Source organism: Papaver somniferum, unplaced genomic scaffold (assembly GCF_003573695.1).
Source record: "Papaver somniferum cultivar HN1 unplaced genomic scaffold, ASM357369v1 unplaced-scaffold_137, whole genome shotgun sequence".
Taxonomy (NCBI): Eukaryota; Viridiplantae; Streptophyta; class Magnoliopsida; order Ranunculales; family Papaveraceae; genus Papaver; species Papaver somniferum.
Genome location: NW_020622934.1, coordinates 12698385 through 12720936, shown reverse-complemented (window position 1 = coordinate 12720936; position 22552 = coordinate 12698385). Strand labels below are relative to the sequence as shown.

Below are 22552 nucleotides of genomic sequence, written 5' to 3'. Positions count from 1 at the left end.
GACAAATCGGACACAAAAATGTGTCTATCAATAATGGCGCTTATTGAATTTAGGGTTTCAAGGGCTGCGCGATCACCCTTCTTTGGGCGCGCGATTCAACGCGTTTCTGGTTTGTCGCGGGCAGGTCGATCGACCAATAATGTAGTTGGGTCGTTGGTGATCACGCTAGTACCCTTTTGAGCATTCGAGGGAAGATCTAGCTAAGTTGGACGGTCGTGATGTTTTGAGATCGCTTTGGCCGACCTTAACTCGTTTGAGCTATTTTTCAACAGCGTGATCACTCTACTTTGGGAAATCGTTTCGATGCGCCTATGAATTGTCGTGTGAGGTTCGGTCGGCTAAAGATGAAGGTGAGTTACCGGTGAACACAATGACGCCTCTTTGATCGTCCGAAACACGATCTACGCCGTCCAACTTGGCTGGCTAAGTTGGACGGTCGTGATGCTTTTAAGACCGTCATGGTCGGTCTAGCTCGTTTGAGAATGTTTTACCAACAGCGCGATCATCCGCATTGGGGTTGGTGTTCGACGATGTTATAGTGTGCTAGGTGGAGTCCGACCAGCCAGGGTATTAGTGGGCCTGCCGGTGGTCATCATGGTGATCGCCTAGTTCCGCTAGGAGTAGATTAGGCCTATTGAATTGTGTGGCCAAATCGTGCGGCCTTGATCGTTTTTTAAGACTGATATGGACAGTCTAGATTTCCTTAGGGAATTTAAACGCGTTCGATTGCGCTAACTTTCAATTAAAATGTGTGTGAACACGCTGATCTCTTTGTCAGAGGGTGATGTAGCCTATGTGAGTGTTTTCATGCAGGTCTCAATATTGACACTTCGGGAGATTTATGCTACTCCATTACGAGTGAACATTAATCGTCACATCATGTCAATATTGAGAGTTCATCTGAGAACATAGCATAGGAAAACACTAGGAAGGCTCCGGCATTAGTGAGTAATGCAACTAGGAGCTTAAATACTCATTAGGCTCTATACTAGTGAACAATTCATCTAGGAGATTGAGTTTCAATATAAATGTAAAGAGAGACATAGGCGCTCATCAGATTCTGATATATTCTCCAAATTCCTTGCGAAATATAGATATATCAAGGTTTACTACTTCTGATGTCGGGTCAGGTAGACAGACTTTTACGGTTTTCGCCCTAAGCTAAAAACCACCATCAACAATACTACTCAAGGTGTACCACGTCACGTGTGAGTCCAAATTGTAATGACTCGATGCGGGTATTAACACTTCTTATGCTATTTGTAGAGTTCTCCCTGCCTATCAATGATATATCATACAACAATATCAGATGATCTTAGGACATCTTGAAAAATAACATTTCTGGTACACGTTCCAGAGAATATCCGAAAGAACCCTAGTACTTGATGTGTGTCGTAACCACAACAAATTAATTAAGATATTTCCCACTAATTAACTGGTAATATAGCGGTAGTAAGGATCGTTCCCACAGAGAGCTGTGTAATTGATAGGTTATTTATCTTAGCTAAACAAGATAAAACACAAAGGGGGATTGTTTTAAAGTGAAACAAAAAGAATAACAAATAATAATATGAAAAGATGATTAAGAATCATTCTCCGTTACCAAACGATAACTGGATTAGTATACTTATTTATCTTCATTAGAACCAATCTTCACCAACCGTAGAATAGCAGCTAGCTCAGTGCTATCCCCAAAACTCCTTTTACCACGAATACGGAAGCTCTCCAATATCAGATTCTATTCAACCGAACCACCAAGTAGTAGCTCACTCAAGGTGTAATCCAATCGAATGCTTAGGCTTTGTGAGTTAGGTTGATCCCAGTAGTTAAACTCTTAGCTCAAGGTTCACTTGCTGATGTTGTCTTCACTCGCAATTGCTCCACAGAATCCTTCTGCAAGGTCTCGCGATTTCTACTTGTGTATGAATTATTCGACGATTACTTATCTCCTAACTCAATACTAGCAATAGAATGATCAAAAGATTAATCCAATTGTACACTTGAATAATCTAGAAATCAATCAAAAACCGTAGGTATAGAAAAGACAAATGATAATATGATAAATACTTCAAATAATTTTTGTATAATAATTAAGCTTCACACCCGGAACTTTGAATTCATCCTACCCAACAAGAATTTAGTTGCTCATGATTACACTGTTACCCGATTTTCCCTTAAAGGTGTAAACCCTAGAATATGAATGAACAACAAAGTATAATATGAGATGTAGATATGATTAGGTTCTTTCAATTAGGTTAAGAAGTATTTCTTATATAGCCTTCAAATTGTAGAGTGCCTTTGCTCCAAATCTCAGTAGAAGTAGGTTGCCAAAACTAGTCCACATTCCATAATCCGGTCACTGCCATGTCTTGGTCGTGAGAGATTAAATCAAACAATTGGGCCATGCACACCTGCTGTAACAATCCAGCCCATTAACATCATTCAACTGTCAGCCGACCCAAACTGACAGTCATATTTCAATTGCTTCCCATGTTCCCTTGGATACACAATGCTCCGTGAAAAATAATAGTTGCGGGATTTTTAGTTTTCCGGTAATTTCCTCGGATATATATCCCTCCGTGAGAAATAAAATCATCTCGATTTTCAATTCTTTTCTCCGTCACTCACGGACAGATTGGTCGCCGTGAGTTTTTAAACTCCCTGAATTTTGTGTTTCCGGCATTCCTCTCACGGATACTCCCCTCTCTGTGACATTTTATTTCTTCTGGATTTGGCTTCCTTGACCTCGTGATTTCCTAGCTCCTATTTTATCTCGTCATTCCTCATCAGTGATGGAAGCAAGACGAGAAACTCGATCCATCTCCATCACTGCCATCAACCATTGCCCTCCGTTCATCTTTGTCCCTTCACCGATAATCAACACTGCCAGACCTTCTCCATCTTTACAGCAAACTGGTTTCCTGCCATACTCAGCACTGCCATCACCATTAGTTATCTGCATCATTGGTTAGTACAGCACGACCATTCCCTGAACTGCTCGGTCCCTGTTACTGGCAGCTGCAACAATTTCGTCCCCCATCATTACTTCCCAGCTTCCATATGAACTCATATAACAAAGTAAATACTTTCATGTCAAAACTCGGGCATCTCCTCCATCTCTGCTCGTTCATCGAACCATCAGTGGTCCATCAATACACAGCGAATTCCACCATCTTAACCAATTCATCTTCCTCATTGCCGATAATGGCAGCAGCATCTCTCCCTACAGCTCCACCATCACCGATCCAACACTTCCCTGTTCTCTCCATTCTCGAACTCAGTTGATCATCGTTCAGTCTCGTTACTCCCAAGCTCCAACTCCGGATTTCTTACAACTCCAGCAACCACAGTTCCCAGTTCAACTCGAGTTTAACTAGAAGCATCCCATTCTCTTCAATATTCTCTGCCATCTCGAGCTCCTTCGATCAACCATTTAACTGCCAACACAGAATTGAGTATCTCCTGCTGTTACTCACTCCACCATGATCTTCTTCCCTGCTCTGCTCCACGAACCACAGCCAGCTACTCTCATCATTTCCTCGGTCCCATTATCTCACAGAATCCAAGCCGAAATTACGTACACCCAAAGCTTCCCATCCGAACTCGAGTTCGTATCAACCCAAACAACCACAGACCACCAACTCCGCTAGTCCTCCATCCCTGAACTCCTACTGATCAATCACCAACACTGCCAGCTTCAAAACCCATGACAATGATGTATAGCAACACCATCGTGACCATATTGGCAGCATCCATCAACACCACAGACTACTTTATCCATCGCTGCCAACCCATATACCTGCAAGTTTAACATCCCACAACTCAACCGGAGAAAGTTGTCGTGAACCGGTGAGAAGAGGAAGACGACTATGTTGGAAGAAAGTGGCAGCCCCTTATCGAATTCCCTGGTGCCTTTAGTAATTGCTTTAACCGTCAGTCTTAGAAGACTGACAGTGTAATTTTCTGCATCATTCTTGTTTCGCGCATAACTTCTTCGTATGATATCTGATAGACCCCATTCTTTCGTCATTGGCTTCTTATTTTCGTCCTCTTTAAAGTGATGGCAAGAACTCCTAGGTTTGAACGAGTTCCACTTGGTCTTTGGTCATTCTCCGTTTGTAGCCAATTTCTTTTATTGGACAATTAAGTGCAAATTCACTTCTTTTGGATGATTCACCTAGCAAAACATAAATAAAAGAAAACAAGAGTAATATACAATAATTTGTAAGAAACTAAGCAATTACTAGCATGGATTCGATACTAAATATATGCAAAGTATGCACTTAACAGTACCCTACTCTTAACTAAGAACTTGTTTGTTTGCAGCTGACTCGGCGTCTGAATCTGAGTCAACCCCTGACTCGGACCGAGTCAGCAGTCAGACCGTTTGTTTTCCATTTTGAGTCAGATCTGACTCGACCTCTGACTCAGACATAATCCCTGACTCGGACTCATCTGAGTCAGGTAACAAAATACCCCTGACTCATGGGACCAAACCACTGACTCACTTATTTCCGAGTCAAATGAGTCAGATCTGACTCAAAACAAACATATCGACTCAGATCCAGATGAGTCAGGTGATTTCAATCCAGATGAGTCAGGTGATTTCACTCAGATCCAGATGATTCAGATCCAGACGACTCAGATGAGTCAGGAGTAAACAAACATGGTGTAAGTGTAGTTCTCCGTATATATACCTTTCTCTTTTAGTAGATCGTTGTTCTTTGGTCATCATGTTGCTTCAGGCGGTGAAACATACTTAGGAATGTATCCACATCTGTTGCTTCGCATTCAACATTTTGCTTCCTCGATAAAGTTGTAGAAATCTCTTTTCATCTGTCATGCTTTCTCGACAATTGATATTACAAAAACGACACCTTCTCTTTCAGTAGCTCGCTCTTCTTCAGTCATCTCGCCGCATACCGAATTTGGTATGTAACCATATGTATCCACATCTGTTGCTTCGCATTCAACATTTTGCTTCCTCGATAAATTTGTAGAAATCTCTTTTCATCTGTCATGCTTTCTCGACAATTGATATTACAAAAACGACACCTTCTCTTTCAGTAGCTCGCTCTTCTTCAGTCATCTCGCCGCATACCGAATTTGGTATGTAACCATATCTGTTGTTCTGAATTCGCCCTATACAACAGGGACAAACCGCCAAATCAGTGCAAAAGCAAATATTAAGAATAATAATGGCAATACAGAATCTCTCAATTCAAACCATTGTCTCAATTCAGGATCTCTATCATGTATAACAACACAGAGAACCTCTCAATACACAGATAACCTCTTAATTCAAACCACTGTATTGTTCTTGAACAACCCATCTCAATTTTGAACCATATGAGTTTGTTCTTAGAATGAAGAAATTCTCCAAGAATGATCTCATTCGTTCAATAACATCATCACTTGAAGCTAAAGTTCGCCATTACAAATGGGAAGTAAAGTATCAATCTCAATCACCCGAATTTTGTACACAAAATTACAAAGTCTCTTGTTTTAATAACTGCACTATCAGCAAATCATGCATCTCTCACTGTCATTGATTACAATTTATGAGAAAATAAATAAATAAATGCCAAGCCTTCTAATAAAATGAGAACATAATTAAGTGTGAATCCTTTCTAATAAAGTTAGCATGAATTAACAAAACTATTACCGAATATAGGCATGAAAATAAAGAAAACTTTCAGAGGAATTTCATCAAACATGTTTTATGCACAAAACCTTGTGACATTATCACGAAACAACTCTATCTACATAGAAAAACATGTCCTCACTAAAAGAGTAAAAAAAATGAACCAATTTAACTTTTTTAAATATCGAACACTAACCGGAATATAATGGTGACGAATTAGTGAAGTGAAATTGAAACTGGATTTGGGTGGATATGAAAATCATCAATTGATTTGGTGTTGTCCCAGAATAAGTTTGGGGGAGAAAATGAAATCCATCGAAACTTGATTTGGGGAAGAATTGAAATCAAATAAAATTCTAGTTGAATAACTAATTTGTTGTTAGGAGAAGAAAGATGAGTCGGGGAAGATCGATGAGGAAAAAAAGAGGAGAAGATGATGGAAGAAAAGTCAGAAGAGAAATGTCGATGTGAAATTTGTAATTTTAAGAGATTAGTTGTACTGCACGGTTTTGGTTCAAGATGGACACAATCCAACGACGGATACTCAAAAAAAATGGATTGGACGAAAAATACGTGTGGTGTACGAAACATTGGGCGGTACACGAAAAATACGTGCGGGTACCAAAAATGGTTAGCGATTTGGAGTTTCTGTTGTGGCCATTAAAAGGGGAAGATGTTGATATTTAAACTTAAGTTCTCGGTAGAACTCTCAAGACATTATAATCATACTGATTGCGGGTACATCATTCACTATTAGCTAAGAGATAATGAATCATAAGTGAAGTACTTAATATAGACAAACCAATCCGGATAATGATCCATGTATCTTGTTAACTTGATTTGTGTTTAAGATTCTTAAATGTTCAGGTTTGAAGAAACAAACAGTGGCAATGACTTGTTGTTTTTGGTGAATTTCAAAGAAGAAATTTTGAGTTCAAACTGATCTTGCTTAAACTATCGAAATATACTTCAAGCAATGGTTGTTCATATTCTTGAAAATTTTAGTGAAGAACAATTTATTGTTTATGAACTAAGTTTTGAGTCAAGTTAATCATTTGAAAATAACCCGAGGGATGGTATTCATCATTGATGTCATTTGGGAATGTTTCGAATTGATTAAAAGAGAAAATAGAACTACTAAAATCTGGATATAGGGACAACACATGTACCAGTATATGTACTAGCGTAACTTTTATAGTTCCGGAGCCACAGTACACGTACCGGCGTAGCTATAGTTCCGCAACGACTTTTGGTACACATATCAGGTATGGATACCAAAAAGTTATGTTGACTCGTGAACTCCGAAAGGTACACGTACCAGTACGCATACCAAAAGTTCATGAACTGTTTTTTTCTTAAGGGTACACTTACCATGACAAAACTAGTTCACGAATAGGGTTGGTACACATTCTCGGTATGCATACCATCCATGTCAAATATTTTTCAGATGCATTCGAACTATTTCTATAATATGTTTGGCATTATAAAAACACTCTCAAACACTTCTAAGACAACTTTGATCATTAAATCTCTTTTGATCATGATTCATAGTATAAGTCTATTATTGAACACCGTTATTGCTTGAATGTTCAACCTTCTTGGTCTATATGTGAACATATGATGCACGATTCTTAATGGGTTATATATTTATATATAAATATGTGTGTGTGTGTGTGTGTATGTGCGTGTGTGTGTGCGTGTGTGTGTGTGTGTGTGTGCATCTTCTTATATATCAAGAAAAGATTTTTATACGTTTTTGGTAACCATTCATGGTATAAATCCTTGCGGAAATTGATTCTTTCTTCTAAGAGTGAATCAAATCTTGTATGTTCTTTATAAGATTGTATCTTAGATAAGATGATTGTGATACATGATCCTCATGATTATTCTTGTGTACTGCTCAACTCCATTGAGAAAAAGTTCTTGCTTATCCATCGGTAGGGGGAGATATAGAAAATGATTTTCCAAGGGAATGACATGAATTTTCGTGGTGTGTTCACTTTTTGTCTTAAATTGACTCTTGTGCTCCAAAAATGTAACTGTGAAGTGAAAAAAGAATTATCGATTTTCCAGAATGTGCACTGATATCGCTAAAGTGACAAGAATCAAACTGGAGGACGCTCCGAAGCTAAATGATTCCAGAGAATAATGAAATCCTAAAAGATCATGAGAACACACACGATTCAATGGAAAGACCATGCGAGCATATTAATGATTATTATTTTCTTATACAATTGCTCAAGGAAATAGAGCACGATTAGATCGAACCATGCTTCTTATTGTTTAAATGTCAACAAAGAGCATATTTGGACTACACAATCCAGGTAGAACTTGGTTCTTTGATAAATATACAAGTAATTGCAGTATGGTAGTGTTAACCAACCAGGTGTAAATCCTATGCGACATACATGATTATTTGTCACCAAGCGCAGTGAGAAGAATGAAGTCTTAAAGTACAAAGACTCGCCTTGTGGAATTGAGAAACGAACCAGTCACCATTTGCGTTCTACCGTTTTAAGGCGAAGATCAACCGAAGATTTTGGAGAACTTCATCAACAAAAGGTAAGTGAAGACTGTACCACCTATTTCTCAAGTTATATTCACTTTTCTATCTTGAGATGATTGTCGCATAGCTAATTAGAATAGCTTGCATAAACAAGAATTTTGAGTCTAGAACTAATTATTTACTTTACGAATTTCTCGAAATATAATGACTAAGCTTAATGAAAATATATTCATACTTGATCAAATTCGTTGGAGAACAATTTATTGTTCGGAACCAAATCATGATTCAATTTTATCATTCAAAAATAGCCTGGAACAATGATATGTGTCATTGATGTTATTCAGGAATGTTTCGAATCGATTTAGAGAAATATAGAACTATTATATTCGAAATTTGTCTAAAGACATATTACATGTATTCGTACACGTAGTGGAGTAGCTATATATCGACTTTCAGATTTATGTGATATGCATACTCGTACGTACATCATGGGAAAATCGGTTTGTTTCGTGATCCAGATATATATGTATATTCGTATACAAACCCCTGTGGAACTGTGGTAAGGGAACCGGATTAAACTAATCAAACCGGTATGCGAGCCAAAATAGTTATATTTTCTAGAACCAGTTTATTACCCAAACCGTTATGTAAACTGAACGTTTTTTGAACTCCGGAATCGACAAAGGTCCAAAGTTTGCAAACCGGCACGTGAACTAAAAAGTTCTGTAGACTCCGAAACTTTGAATTAGTTCAAAGTTTACAAACCGGTACGTGAATTGAAAAGTTCTGCAAGAGTCCGGAACTCGGTAATTGCATAAGTGCGCAAACCGGTTTATGAACTGAGTAGTTTTGTTGACTCCGGAACTCGGTCATTGCATGTAAGTTTGCAAACCGGTCCATATATTATGACTCAGCCGATTCACGAACATTTCAAGTACTTGTACTTTGTATATTTACAAATTATGTCGATTGTGATTCAATTGCGATTAAATTATTTCCTTAAAGTAATTTCGTTGATCGCATAATTGTGACTCAATATTAATGTCTTGTGAACATGAAAATGAGTGTTAAGCTTTTAAGTTCAAATAGGCTAGTTTTGGCTAACCATATTGAACATAGCCTTTATACACGGTTCGGTTACGGTTTACCTAACCATAGTGTATATCTTGTATATGTGAATAAGATTTAAAGCTTTCATCTAACAGTGAATATTGATTGCTTGGTTCCAAAGATATCTTAGCTTAAACCTATATAAGGGGAACTCCTGGCAACTGGGATCTTTGAATCCTGACACTACTTTTTGGTATGTCTAGTTGTATCTGGAGTCGTGAAGCCAGGTCCACTTATATTTTATCATGATAACTTGAGTATCCTGATCTTGATTGTTTGTAGAACCTTGCTCCATTAATCAAGATAGATAGTAATCAAAAAAGTTTCTTCGTCTCGTACTTTGTTGATTCCGCAAGTCTTATACTTGTGAGGAGAATAATAATCTAGGCTGCACTTCGGGTTGCATAAGTCCGAATTTTGAGGATATCCAAGCATTTGTCTAAGTTGCTATCAATTTCCATCACCTGGATCTATCGTTTGATATGATCATCCGTTTAGATCGTAAATAAGGAAATCAATATATAAGCTTAATCTGTGGGAGGAAGATTTGGTTTAAAGTCTTCAATTGAGCTGAAGAAACTCTTAGTTGGTGTGATACGGTTTAAGGGAATGAATTGCGCAGAGTCCTGCTGGGATTCAAGAGGCGTAAGGAGCGCGACTGTACCTGAATCATTGGGAGGCTGAATTCGGGCTCTACTACATTCCATACCGAAGTTAATTGGTAGTAGGCTAGTGTCTGTAGCGGCTTAATACAGTTTGGTTTTCAATCTGGACTAGGTCCCGGGGTTTTTCTGCATTTGTGGTTTCCTCGTTAACAAAACTTCTTGTGTATGTATTATTTCTTTTTCCGCATTATATTGTTTATCTTTATAATTTAAATATCACAGGTTCAATTCTGTAAAGTATGTTGACCAATCACAGTAGCTAGGTTCAACCTTGTTAGTTGGATAAGACTTGATTGATCTTTGGACATTGGTCTTTGGTACCGTCCGAGAACTTTCGTTGTAGTTAGTTTCACAGATTCAATTCTGTAAATATTCTAACAACAAGAGAGAGACATATAACTCTATGTACTTTCCTTGATTGAGTTTTTACTCTCGGAGTGAGTTTTTCCATACAGATTGCCTAAGAAAAAGTTGGTGGTGTATTTTGGTACCCCTAGCGTTTTCAGTTGGTATCAGAGCAGGAAGAAATATTAAGACCTGATAAGTTTGTGTTTGAAATATTCTGATTACATGAGTGCAATATCTATAAAAGTACCGCCAGCATTTGATGGCTCATATTACTTATGGTGGAAAATCGATATGTATTCGTGTCTACAAGCCTGTGACTTTGAGACATGAAAAATTGTAGTTATTGGATATAATGCACCAACAATTGTTGTACACGGAACTACTGTTGTGAAGCCGTTGATTGAATATAGTTCAACAGATATTAGTGCTGCAAAGCGTAATTCTAACGGGTTAAACGTTATTATACACGCTATAAGCCCAAATCTTCAGAACCATGTTCGTGCACTAAGTCTAAAGATGCTTGGGATATCTTAGAAACCGTATTTGAAGGATATTCCTCAGAGAAAGATGATAGGCTTCAAAACCTGACCTCTGACTGGTACCCGATAACTCTCTTTGTAATTAGGTTCACGGATTCAATTCTGTAAACGTTCTAACAACAAGAGAGAGATAGAGAGATAACTGTAGGCACTTTCCTTGATTTAGTTTTTACTCTCGGATTTGTGTTGATTTTTTCCATACAGATTGCCCAAGAAAAAGTTGGTGGTGTATTTTGGTACCCCCGGTGTTTTCAGATGTTATTCGGGAATGTTTCGGGTCAATTTAGAGAAATATAGAACTACTGTAGATTCGGATATAAGACACCATACATACCAGTCTTATAAACTAAGAAAACTGTTATAAGTCCGAAGCCTTAATGAATGTACTCAGTACACGGGATGGAGTAGATATATGTCGATCGACAGATTTTTGGTACGCATATTTGTATGTTCACCTTTAAAAGTATGGGAACTCGTGAATCCAGATAGGTACGCAAACCAGTGCACGTACTGGAAAAGAACCGTGAGTTACGAAACCGGTTTGGTATTTATAGCGGTACACGTACCAGAAAAGTTATGTTGACTCTGTAACCTGGCTATGTTAAAATGGTATCCATACCAGTACGTATACCACAAAAGTATTGTGGACTCCGGAACTCGGGTATGCTTAAATGGTATCCATACCAGTACGCATACCGAAAAAGTAACGTGGACTCCGGAACTCGGTTATGTCTTAAGGTTTACATACCGGTACACGTACCGTGACCTAACTGTTCACGAACAGGTTAAGTGTTTGTACTTTGTACACCTACTTACCATGTCGATTAAATTCTTATGCACATAAATTATTTCTTCTGGATAATTTTCATCTGAATAATCTCTAAAAACACCATTTACATATTTGATCACTTGATTGTGTTTCGAGTTAAGTCTTAAGTGTTTATGAAAATGCTCAAGCTTATAGTTCAGTTGGATAGCTTCGGCTAACCATTCATGAGTGTGGTCTTATACACGGTTCGGTTATAGTTCATCCTATCCAGAGTGTATATCTTGATTATGTAAATAAGATTCAAATATTCATCTAACGGTGGATATTGTTTGCTTGGTTCCAAAGATATCTAAGCTTAAACCTAAAGCGACCTTTGCTTTGAATGTCTATAAAAGAGGAATTTAAAGCAACTAGGATATTTGAATCCCGACACTACTTTGCTTGGTGTGTCCTAATTGTAACTATAGTCGTCCTCTTCATAAAACCCTTTTAGGGTTTAACGACTACAAAGACTTCATAGAGATTCGTAAATCCATGTCCAACTATTGTTTATCTTGATAGCTCGAGTATCCTGATCTTGTTCAATTTTTGAGCTTCCCACTTGAGCAAGATAGATAGAAATCATTAAAGTTGTCTTCATCTTAGACTTTGTTGATTCCACAATGTTTATACTTTTGAGGTGAGTAATAATCTAGGCTGCACCTCGGGTTGCATAAGTTCGGATTTTGAAGTTAGCTAGAGTTTGTATATTGCTATCCATTTCCATCACCTTGATCAAACTTTTTGATCGCAAAGAAAATCATATATAGGATTTTCAGTGGGAGGAAGATTGGTTTAAAGTCTTCAATTAAGTTGAAGCAACTCTTAGTTGGTGTGACATCAGCTAGGGAATCAATTGCGCGGAGTCCTTATGGGTTCAAGAGCCGTAAGGAACGCGACTGTAACTGAATGGCTGGGAGGGTTTAATTCAGTCTCAGCTTCATTCTAGTCCGAAGTTAATTGGTAGTAGGCTAGTGTCTGTAACGTCTTAATACAGTTTGGTGTTCAATCTGAAATAGGTCCAGGGGTTTTTCTGCATTTGCGGTTTCCTCGTTAACAAAACTTATGGTATCTATGTTATTTCTTTTCCGCATTATATTGTTTATCTTTATAATTGAAATATCATATGTTGTGCGTTAATCAATCAAAGTAGATACATCCATCCTTGTTTGTCGGGTACGACTTGATTGATTACTTGGAAAATTGATCTTTGGAATCACCCAATTACTCTCACACGTAAATCAGGTTCTCAGACTCGACTATGTAAACGTTCTGATTGTGAGAGAAAGAGATATAACTCTGGATATTCTTTCTTGATTAAGATTCATTAAATTGAACTCTTGGGATTGAATTTGAGTTTTTCCATATAGGTTGCCTAAGAAAAAGTTGGTGGTGTATTTTGGTACCCCCGCGTTTTCAATTGGTATCAGAGCAGGAAAACACGTTAAGACCTCATAAGTCTATGTTTGATACGTTTGAAGTAACCCGTATATTCGCACAAAGATTACGTCCACTAAAGATTTTGATTATACCAGGTGTTAGGGACTTACCTCAAAGGATAACATCTTAGTTGATTGTTCCGAATCCAGAGGAAAGGAACTCATGTTGTCAATCTCTTATAATATGTTTCCTAAAATTACTAATGGTTCAATATCAGAATTTTAGTTGGAGCTTATCATAAGTTTAAAAAAATCTACTGAGATTATTGATTTTCAAGCCTCTAAAATTAGTGAAAAAAAGTGTGCTCGGTGGTTTGATGAGCTGGACAAGATCCTTGATAGGGAACGTGAACTCTGATTATATTAAAAACTTTTCTAACGATATCCAAAAAATTGTTCAAGAAACTACTATTCAGCATAAAAAGATTAGTATGCTTGAAGATAATGTTAGAGAAAGTGAAATAAGAGAAGGACGATTACTCAAGACTCACTCATCAAAATTGGACTTCCTTCGTGTTGAAAAAGATAAACTAGATACAGATCTTCTACTAGCTCAGGAACAATATATCTCTTTGAAAGAGGAAAAATCTGTGTTAAAAAGTAAAATTACCTCATTGCCTGATGTTATTGTCCCTATGGCATTACCTAGCACTGAGAAAATTACTTCCAAAAAAATGTTCGGTAAGAAACGTTTACGTAAACGGTCAGCATCTAAAGAAGTTATTAATATAGACAACGTACCAACAAAGGTTTCTAGTCCACGAATTTTTTCACACGGTGGAAAAATGAATCACATTGCTCTGAATTGTTATTCTATAATGAAACAGATTTCTGATCTTCAAAAATTGCTTAACCTTGCAATAAAAGAAGTAAAAAGCCAAAAAACCTATGGGAGAAATAATCTGGCTGCAATGGGATTTAAACTTAGCAGAAAGCCAAAAAACCTATGGGAGAAATAATCTGGGTGATTCCTTATGAAAATTCCATAAGTATAATAACTTTCATAATGTAGTATCTAACAACACTATGAATATCAGTTTTTCTACTAATAGTGAAATTAATTTTGTTCGAGCATTGCTCGGTCGAACTCGCATGTGTTGCTATCTCAAGCATGTTTTTCAAGTTTAGTTGTCAAAACTATATTACTTGATTTCAAGACTACTTATAGCTAAGTCTCGGTTTAGGACAGTTTAGTGTAATTGAGCTCCAGACTCCATGGCGATCATCTTACGAAGACGAAGAACTACTCAAGGAACCAGCGGAACTTCATCCGACTAAAAGGTATGTGGAGACTTGAACTTATCTATCACTCAAAAGTCTATCTCTCTATCTCCTACTCTTGAGACAAAGTCGTATAAGTATGATAGTTTTCATACATCCACATTTGTTATTTCGACCCGAGTTTACCCGCCTATCTTTTTCTCGAAATACGTGTTGGTAAGCTTTCGCTTTAACCACTTTTCATATTTATCCGTGACGAAAGTCATGATGACGTTTCAATCTTGAAAATAGCTTTGATGACGATAGTTGTGAATAACGACTGTTATAACATTATAGAAGAATGTTTCAATGATTGAAATGTAGAGTTGATTTTATGTAACCAACTATGGATATAAGCATATAGTGTGTTCACACATTAGTGTATAAACCCATGTGACGGAAACCAATTGTGTACACTTGTGCATGCGACATTGGTAAAGGAGACAGGAACTAGCGGAAGTTTTCTAACCGAAAATTTCTGCAGGAGTTTGTAGTTTACAAACCGGAAAACCAGTCACCTTAGGTATGCTTACTCACGGAATTTTTCGAACCGAAAATTTCTGTGGAGTTTCCAAACTCAAATCCGGTAGCTAAGGTACACGTACCCATACGCGTACCCAAGCTGGTTATTTCTCAAATCGGAAGTTCATGAACTTAAATCAATAAGGAATGCAATATTTGCAAACCATGGCTATATTGTTCATGAATTGATTTAAGTGAATCAAACCGATTTTGTTTCAATTGTGTCTATGAATAAAGACCTAAGGAATTGAACAAATCTTCAACTAGTTCTTTTGAAGTCATTTGAACTAGTTGTGAAGAAGATGAATATGGTTGATATGAAAGTACTCATATGGCTAACCTCGGTTAACTACTTGTGAACCAACCAAGTGTACACGTTTAGGTACGGTTACTCAAACCTAAATGAAACACATTTCATTTATGTATGACAATCTAAGTTTCTATCTAACGGTTGAAAGATATTAGCTTGGAGAAATCAGGTTTTTCATCTAACCGTGAATATTGAATGCTTTGTTACCAAGGTACTTAGATTGCAAACCCTGATTTGAAAACTATATAAAGGAGACATCTAGAAACTGGAAAAACTAATCCCCACACCTCATGTGTGATACTAGTTAGTTTTCTAGAGTCTATTCTCCTTTAACCTTAGGTTTCTTCCCGAGACTCTGTAGGTTAACGACTGAAAGACTTCATTGGGATTGTGAAGCCAGACAAAACTACTTCTCTTGTAGTTGGGCGATCTGATCTTGCCATTTTCTATCGTACGAGTTCAATTGAATAATTGGCTTGAGATTTATCTCCGATAGGGCAAGATAAAAGAAATCACAAACATCATCGTCTCATCGTTTGTGATTCCGAAACATCTTATTTCACTACCATACGATTAATATTGTTGTGAGGTGATTGATAATACTAGGCTGTTCTTCGGGAATATAAGTACGGATTATCAATTAGTTCCTGTTCACCTTGATTTATCAAAAGACGGAACAAAAACTCTTAGGTATATCTGTGGGAGACATATTTACCTATCATAGACTTTTCTGTGTGATACAGATTTGTTTATTAAAGTCTTTGACTTTGGGTCATAGCAACTCTTGGTTGTGTGTGAGATCAGCTAAGGGAATCAAGTGTGTAGTATCCTGTTGGGATCAGAGACGTAAGGAGCGTAACTGTACTTTTAATCAGTGTGATATTGATTAGGGTTCAACTGCAGTCCATACCGAAGTTAGTTTGTAGTAGGCTAGTGTCTGTAGTGGCTTAATACAGTGTGGTGTTCAATCTAGACTAGGTCCCGAGGTTTTTATGTATATGCGGTTTCCTCGTTAACAAAATTCTGGTGTCTGTGTTATTTCTATTCCGCATTATATTTTGTTATATAATTGAAATTAGAGCTGGCAAACCAAGCCAAAACCCGCGGGTTAGCCCGTCCCGTCCCGTGAAAACCCGCACCCGTCCCGGATCGTAACTAAACAAGACGGGCGCGGGTTGTATAATTAGTGGCTTGTGAAGAAACGGGTTAACCCGGCCCGTACCGTGAAACCCGCGGGTTAACCCGGCTCATTCCCCACCACTAGGCCGCGTGTCACAGTAATGTAAGCCTGTTACGTACGTGTCACAATATCTTGTTTCCCTCATATAAAAAGTTAAAAACGAAGAAAGAAACCCTAACTCCCTAAGCCTAAGCCACTGCCGCCTTCATTCTTCCTCTTCTTTTCTTCTTCCCTGCTGAGTCTTCTGAATCTGATGGCAGGTACGAATCACAGTCACAGAACAACAAATTGAAATCTAAAGATCAAAGTTTAAAGGCTAGCAGGTAACAACAACATACTTCAAAGTTTTACCCAAGATTTTTCTCTTCACTATTTCCAGATATCATTTTTTGTCTCTGAAATTTTCGTGTAATAGCAGAAGAAGATCGATCTCATGTATTTAAAGGTTCACTGTAAAGGTTAACTTCAGATCTCGTGTTTGAATTTCGGATTTCATCTTCTTACAGTTACAATCAAAAGTAAGTTTTCTTTTCTTTTCTCGTAAATATCATCAAAATAAAACATGGGTTTTGGTAATCAATTGTTAATTTCTTAAATCTAACCCCTTTACTTTTTTTATTCATCCAGTCTACCGAGAATACTCATACCAGCAGATGAAATACTAGCATTTTTTCCCCAATTCTAATTTTATTGTTGGTAATCTCTGTTGTAGTTTGCACATAGGATATTTAGATTCTTTAATTGGTAATTTTGGTTGTGTTTATCGATTTGTCCCACACAATTTATCTGAATACTCTTGTCTCTCTGTCCTGCAACTTAATTACTGTTTAGTGATGAACAAAATCTCATATGTAACCTTTCCATGGAACTCAGGGGGGACATCAAGCACCATCTTTGATTAAATGTACTGGGGAGAGAGTGAGTCCTTTTGCCTCCATGTGTTGTTATTGCTATCAGTTACTGCATCTTTTTCAGTTCAAGTTATTCTTCAATGTTGTGTTTAGCTGTATGATTTGGTTGGAATATTCGACTATATCAGTAGTGGAATTTGAGGTCTGAATTTCATTGACATTAGGTTTATATATGATGAACTATTAGGTACGAGACTGGTAGGTCAATTTGTTCTGTGATGTCTCTTTCTCTTAGAAATCAATGATACACCTGATGAAGATAGCTTTTACACAAAAAACTCATACAAGTGACAAATTCTCAATAGATTGGTAGTCTATACTTTTTAGTCACCAACACAGCCAGCAACATAAATAGCACCACCACCATCAGAGCATTATGCTTAGAAGAAGAATTGTATAAATACTTACAACAGATTTAGAATTTCTGAAATATGGTTAGGTTTCAATAGACAGTTGATTTTTTTTTCTTTTCTTTACATTGCCAGTTTTTCACGTTTCTGATTCTCTGAATGACTCTTTGACTTGTTCTTTGTGGCTCCATCCATTTCAGGATGTCAAGTGTACAAGAACAAGAGTTACCAGAACCAGACCATTACAACGATGTTATGAGTGGTGACGGTCAAGATGATGATGATGATGTTGAGATGCTAGATTCTGTGAATGAAGATCCAACTGTTGGTTGTGCACCTGCACAAGTTGCACGTGGAAAGAAAAATAGACTTAGATCCGAAGTTTGGGAATTTTTTAAACTCGTTAAGTATAAGGATGGTACAACGAAGGGGGTGTGCAAGGCTTGTAATGTAGGATATAAATATGAAAGCCAAAGAGGTGGAACCTCAGCCATGAAAAGGCATAAGTGCATTAAACGTCAGTCTATGGACGTAGGGCAGATGATATTAGCTTCACAAAATAGCCAGCTATCTACCCGTGTACGCAAGGTTGATCAAATGAAATTACGGGATTTGTTCTCAGCTTTACTCATTGCAAGAAATGTTCCATTTGCTTTGGTGGAGTGGAAAGAGTTTAGGGATATATGTGCTTATTTAAATGATGACTTTAAACCAATACCAAGGAATACTGGGAAAGCCGATGTGGTAAAGAAACATAAAGCACAAAAAGAAGTTATTCGCAACAGATTGAAACTTGCTCCAGGTATGATTCAAAATTTCAAATCCTAATGACCCATATGACTTGTTTATACTTTTATGTATGAGTAATTGATTAATATGATGTGCTAGCTAATGTGTATGACTTACCCTTACAGGTAGGATATGTCTAACATCAGACATGTGGACTTCTGTAACAACTACTGGATATATAAGCTTAACTGCGCACTATCTTGATAAAGATTGGGTATTGCAAAAGAAGCTTCTGAATTTCTCTCCCCTTCCACCACCTCATACAGGTAAATCACTTAATTTTATTTCTTTATTATCTTAAATATAATTTCATGTTAACTTATTCCCCTTTCTACTACCTCAAACAGGAGAACACCTTTCTTCTAAGTTATTTGCAATGATAGAAGATTGGGGAATTGAAGAAAAGGTATCCAACATCACCTTGGATAATGCTGCAAATAACGGAGCTTGTGCTGGAATTATGAAGAGTAGACTTGTTGCAAAGAAGATCCTGTTGAACGATGGAAAATACTTTCATGTGCGTTGTTGTGCTCATATCTTAGCTCTTATTGTAAAAGAAGGACTTACGAAGATTGATCCAGCCGTGCTTAAGATTCGAGCGTCAGTGAAGTCCCTTAAAAAGTCCCAAGTAAGAAAACAAAAGTTCTTGGACATTGTTGAAACTTTAGGAATGTCTGGTCTGAAAAAGGGTATTCGGCAAGACGTAAAGACAAGGTGGGATTCCACTTCTATTCTGTTATAAATTACAAAGTTGGAGAATTGTATAATTTGTATTAATGTTTTTTTAGATACTCACTGAATGTTTGTTTTATGCAGGTGGAATTCAACTTATCTTATGTTAGACAGTTGTATCTTGTATAAGCCAGTTTTCTCTCATTTGAAGTTGGTGGATTCAGACTATGGAGACTGTCCAACTAATGAAGAATGAGAACAAATTGAAGTAGTCACAAAGTTTCTCAAGGTGTTTCATGAACTCACAAAGGTTTTTTCTGGTAGTAAGTATCCTACTTCCAATCTGTATTTTGAAAGAATTTGTCAAGTTCAGGTGTTACTAAAGAAAGAGAGCAGAAGTAATATTGAATTCATTAGGAACATGGTAAAAGAGATGCAAGCAAAATTTGATAGTTACTGGAAGGAGTTGAGTCCTATACTGGCTATTGCAGTTGTGTTAGATCCTAGATCGAAAATGAATTTTGTGAAATTTACTTACTCCAAGTTGTATCCTGATGAGAGAGAATTAGAATGTCAAGTTAATAAAGTACATAGTAATATAAAAGCACTTTTTAATGAGTATTACACCTTGTCAAGTTCAAGAGCTTCCAACAGTTGTGCAGCTCAAAATTTGAGTGTTCAAAATGGTGGGAATTTTGCTGCCCAAGAAGGGAGTGATTTTTTCAGGTAATTTCAACTTTTATGTTCAGTTTAATTCATTTGAGTTCTTCATGATTGGTATAAGTCTGCAAAACATGTTCTTTTTTTTTAATACAAGATGATAACTTTGTAATTCCTACGATAGAAAGATGATAACTTTGTTAGTTTCTCTTGATAATTCACAATTGGAATCTATGTTAAGTATTTATGTGGTTTGATCTTTCAATGATGCCATATATGTTTAATACAAGATGATAACTTTGAACCCAGATTTAATATGTCAATGTAAACTCTGAGCATGCCATATATCGTTTATTTGTCATTGTAATTACTTATGATAGAATGAGGAATGTACCCAAGAATTGGTTGTTGGATTGTTTGGGATTCTGTGTCTTGATATCTAGTGTCTTGTCAACAGGAATATGTTGCAACACAAGAACGTGGTGGTAATGTATTAACTGACTTGTCAGAGTTAGATGAATATCTTGGCGAGACATACAGAGGTTGTCTAAATTCACTAGACATCCTAAACTACTGGAAGAACCATGAACAACAATATCCAGTACTTTCAAGAATGGCAGGGGATATTTTGTCAATTCCTATTTCAACCGTCGCATCGGAGTCTGCATTTAGCATTGGAGGAAGGGTGATTGATCGATTTCGCAGTTCCTTATTACCTGAAAATGCTGAGGCGTTAATAACAACTCGTGATTGGGAATATGGAATTGGTAAGTAAATCAATAATATTTTATTTAGTTGAGTGTCTAAATCTTATCTATAACATTGGTTGTTCTATTATGATCCATATAGGAAAAGAAGATATGGATGAGGACAATGTGATCGTTGAAGAAGATATATTAGGATTTGAACCTGACGCAGTGGAGGATGGGGCAGTGGAGGATGTGGAGGAAGTAAGTTCTTATGCGTCTAGTTAGTATGCGTACTTCTTCAATATAAAGCGGGGTGATTATGCAAATTCCATGTTTTTGACTTGAATCTTTTTTTTGTTTGGTTTATTTTTTCTTGAAATTACAGATTCATATTGAATAGTTGGAGCAACTCAAAGATAAACATGGAATATGAGAATGTTTTATCACTTACCAGTATCTCCAAATATCGCATAGAAAAGAGATTGGAGATGTTTTTTTGATAGTTAACACTTTTTTTGATTAACCACACAATATATATTTTGTGCAGGAAGTGGTTAATAATATTGTGAAATTGTCGCACTTGGTGATACAAATTAGAAACAATGGTATCTACAGTCTCGGAAGTTTATTTTCATTATTTATCAATTATCATGAACTGATGAAGTGCTGTGTAACTGTAACTAAAGTACTTAAGTACTAAAGTAAACTACTAATGACTAGTAAGTTTAGTATGAATGTATGATACTATGATAGTATCTGTGTCTGTGTTTCTTTAAGAAGACTAATTTGTTTAGTTTTGCAATTTTGAGTTTTTGAATTAATATACCAAATGAATTGGATGAATGTTAGATACTTAGGTTGTAGCTTGTAGGAAAGGAACTTTAGATGCCCTGAATGTGGAAGGAAATAGCCCAGAAATCGATTTCTGGCGAGTTGACTCAATAAAAACCAGGTAACCCGTGAGCACCCGTGAACCCGCGAGCTTTACCCGGGACGGGCACGGGTGGGATAAATGACCACCCGTGAAGAATTTCAACCCGCGAGCTCAGGCTTGTATTAACCCGTAACCCGCGGGTTGGTCACAAGCCAGACCCGTCCCCCCCGTTTGCCAGCTCTAATTGAAATATCACAGGTTGTGCGTTAAGATCAATCAATTAAAATATCCAACCTTTGGTTGTTGATTTAAATTGATTGACACTTGGATATTGGTCTTTGGAACCATCCAAGTTATTATCCTTGTATTTGATAAAGGCTCGCAGATTTCTATTTGCTTGAGTAAAGATCAAATCAAGTGAGAGAGATATTAACTCCTCGATATAATTTTCTCTAGATTGAGTCTGATTGTCTATTTGATTCTCTAGAAAGTATATTAGAGTTAGTCCATACAGATTGTTAATCGAAATATTGGGTGTGGTTGTTAGACCCACGCTTTTTCAAATTCTGGGAGATTCAAGTTCACAGAATGAAATCCAAGTGATTCTGACTCTCTGAAACGGATCTCAAGAGGTCCTAGTCTTTTTCCTAGAGTAAATCCTTCTTCAGAAAAACGTTTAAGTAAGGAGGATATTCGAACTTCCTTGTAACTAGGGAAATAAGATCAAAACCTCATCAAAAACGTAATAGAAGAAAGGAAAGAAAACATAGGCAATGTCACAAGAAAGTCGATTTCGATGTATCTCCATTTGATACTAGTGGTGAGACTCTGTGTCATTCTATTGCTTAACCTCGATAGCTGTGTACTTGAAACTAACTTGAGAGTTACAAGGACCATACATATATCAGAGGTTTTCTCTGATATCGATATTGCTCAAGTATGATTCTTGATTGACTGTATTTAGTTGCATCTCTTTGGAAGGATTAAAATTTTACAATAGCAAATATTATCCATTTTTGTATTAATAATTCCTTCTACAACAGTACACATCTAGTACTCTAATCTATAGTGTCTCCTTTGTGGAACACTAGTTTTATTGAGCTGAGAATCCGTTGTTATGTGAAGAGGAAACTTGTTTGTGTTTTAGCTGTCAACCCGGTAACCTCCTCTTGTTCCGGATCGTTACCTAACCGGTTCACGTATACTAATTTAGAGGAGATAAACCTTAGGGTTTCCTTACAAAAGGAGGTAGAAAATTCCTATTGTTCATAAACCT

General features: G+C 37.0%; 2 long non-coding RNA genes across 3 annotated transcripts; one reads left to right on the top strand and one right to left on the bottom strand.

Annotated features, from left to right (window-relative positions):
- Positions 1-2036: 2036 nt before the first annotated feature.
- On the bottom strand, positions 2037-6106 carry LOC113334843. The gene is made up of 3 exons (XR_003352989.1): positions 5841-6106; positions 4698-5142; positions 2037-4177 (listed from the first exon to the last, which is right to left on the bottom strand). It is a non-coding gene; the product is annotated as an uncharacterized LOC113334843 (long non-coding RNA).
- Positions 6107-16546: 10440 nt separating this feature from the next.
- On the top strand, positions 16547-17890 carry LOC113334453. Of its 2 annotated transcripts, none has more exons than XR_003352809.1 (4): positions 16547-16654; positions 16750-16849; positions 17205-17249; positions 17793-17890. It is a non-coding gene; the product is annotated as an uncharacterized LOC113334453 (long non-coding RNA). The 2 variants fall into 2 exon arrangements; XR_003352808.1 differs by having other exon boundaries at positions 16747-16849.
- Positions 17891-22552: the final 4662 nt, after the last annotated feature.